The 2,968-nt window shown below is 34.9% G+C and overlaps 2 non-coding genes across 2 annotated transcripts; one reads left to right on the top strand and one right to left on the bottom strand.

Moving 5' to 3' along the window:
* Positions 1 to 304: 304 nt before the first annotated feature.
* Positions 305 to 386, bottom strand: trnas-gcu (transfer RNA serine (anticodon GCU)). Its single transcript has one exon. It is a non-coding gene; the product is annotated as a tRNA-Ser (tRNA).
* Positions 387 to 2,561: 2,175 nt separating this feature from the next.
* trnas-gcu (transfer RNA serine (anticodon GCU)) lies at positions 2,562 to 2,643 on the top strand. The gene has a single exon. It is a non-coding gene; the product is annotated as a tRNA-Ser (tRNA).
* The last annotated feature ends 325 nt before the right edge of the window (positions 2,644 to 2,968 follow it).

Genomic DNA, 2,968 nt, shown 5'->3' on the forward strand with positions numbered 1-2,968 from the left:
ATATATACATATGTTTACTAACATATATATGTTAGTATATTTGTATATATGTATATATGTATATTATTTACACATATATGTATATTATATACATATATGTGTGTGTAAATATATGTACATGTTATATACTTTTACAAATATATAAACCAAAATGTAGAGATATATATGTACAAACACATATTGACATATATATGTCCATTTATATATCCAGAAGGATATAGACAGACATATTATTCTATGTATGTTTGCAGATACATACCATGTATGTATGGTTGCTGTGACATGCCGCCTCTAAAGGGTTACACGACGAGGATGGGATTCGAACCCACGCGTGCAGAGCACAATGGATTAGCAGTCCATCGCCTTAACCACTCGGCCACCTCGTCTGTTGGAGGCAAGTAAATATGTACATAGATAGATACATAACGAGATACATCCATACATACATACAAACATTCATGCATACATACACACATACCTACATACATACACACATACATGCATACATACATACATGTATACATACATAGATACATACATACATACATACACACACACAGCCATACACACATACATACACACATATATACATACATACATACATTCATACATTCATACATACATTCATAGATACATACATACATACATACATACATACAAACATACATATATACATACATACATGCATACATACATACATACATACACACATACATACACACATACATACCGACATGCACAAATACATACAAACACACATACATACATAAATACATACACACATACATACATACATACATACATACATATATACACACATACATACATACATACATACATACATATTCACATACATACATACATACATACATACACGCATGCATGCATACATACATACATACATACATACATACATACATACATACATACATACATACACACATACATACCGACATGCACACATACAAACACACATACATACATACATAAATACATACACACATACATGCATACATACATACATACATACATACATACATACATACATACATACATACATACACACATATATACATACATACATACATACACATACATACCTACATACCTGCATACATACATACACACACGCATACACACTCACATACATACATACACGCATACATACATACATACATACCTACATACATAAATACACATATACATACATACATACATACATACATACATACATACATAGATACATACCTTCAAACACAAACACATACATGCATACATACATACATACACACATATATACATACATACATACATACACATACATACACATACATACCTACATACCTACATACATACATACACACATACACACATACACACTGAAGTGGTGGGAATCGGGCTGGAATTAGACGATTCGCGACGAGATTGATCAATTTAGAGATGCGTTTATTAAGCAAAGTTTCTTCAAAAATCCCTGATACAAAATCATCTAATACAGGAGCCGGACTTGTGTTGTTTCCCCAGCGCCTGAAGTAAACGTGTCTTATGCTTGGAACTCCCAGCAAAAAGCACCCTTCTTTCCCTGCCCGGGTGTTACATACAGTCGTTACGTGAATATTCATCAGAGGCGTGACAGGGTCTTCCAGGTGTGCAGTTGTTTTCCACCCGTCCGTCTTTCCCCTTTGCCCCAGTTCCTTCTCCATCCTTCTCCTCTATCTCGCACATCCCGTCCGTCTCACACTGATGTCTGAAAAGAGAAGAAAACAACCTGGCCACCCCAGCAGGTGTGACCTGAGAGAAGGTCTTTCCACCTACAACTGCGAGCTGTTAGTGCCAAACTACGTCTGGCTCGGTCTCTGTTCGGGCACCGACCTTTCACGTTGTTTGTCCGGGCTGCCGTTTGATTGGATTATATGTTGAGCAAAGCATAGGAATGTCTACCTCATAATGTACACACACACACAAACGTATGTGTGTGTGTATGTATGTGTGTGTGTATGTATGTATGTATGTATGTATGTGTATGTATGTATGTGTGTATGTATGTATGTGTGCATATGTGTATGCGTGTATGTGGGTGTGTATGTATGTATGTGTGTTTGTATGTATGTATGTATGTATGTATGCATGTATGTATGTATGTGTTTATGGCTGTATGTGGTTATGTATGTATGTGTGTATGTAGGTATGTATGTATGTATGTATGTATGTGTGTATATATGTATGGATGTATGTGATTATGTATGTATGTGTGTATGTGTGTATGTGTGTATGTATGTATGTGTATATGTATGTATGTATGTGTGTGTGTTTGTCTGTATGTGTGTATGTATGTATGTTTGTATGTATGAATGTATGTTTTTATGTATGTATGTATGTGTGTATGTATGTATGTGTTTGTGTATGTATGTATGTATGTATGTATGTATGTATGTATGTATGTATGTATGTATATGTGTATGTTTGTATGTATGCATATATGTGTGTATGTATGTATCTATCTATCTATCTATCTATGTATGTATCTATCTACGTATGTACATATTATTTTACCTCCAACAGACGAGGTGGCCGAGTGGTTAAGGCGATGGACTGCTAATCCATTGTGCTCTGCACGCGTGGGTTCGAATCCCATCCTCGTCGTGTAACCCTTTAGAGGCGGCATGTCACAGCAACCATAAATACATGGTATGTATCTGCAAACATACTTAGAATAATATGTCTGTCTATATCCTTCTGGATATATAAATAGATGTATATATGTTGATATTTGTTTGTACAAATGTATCTCTGCATTACATTATGTCTTTATATATATACATGTACATATATTTACATGTCTACCTCATAAGCAAAGCAAATATGTTGACTTCTTCATGAGCCCAGCAAATGTAGTGTCTACTTCATGAGCAAAAGCAAGTGTATTGATTTCTTCAATATATACACACACAGGGATATATGTGTAGAA

Source organism: Fistularia commersonii, chromosome 22 (genome assembly GCF_037954325.1).
Source record: "Fistularia commersonii isolate RoL2024-O1a breed Wild chromosome 22, RoL_Fcom_v1.0, whole genome shotgun sequence".
Classification (NCBI taxonomy): Eukaryota; Metazoa; Chordata; class Actinopteri; order Syngnathiformes; family Fistulariidae; genus Fistularia; species Fistularia commersonii.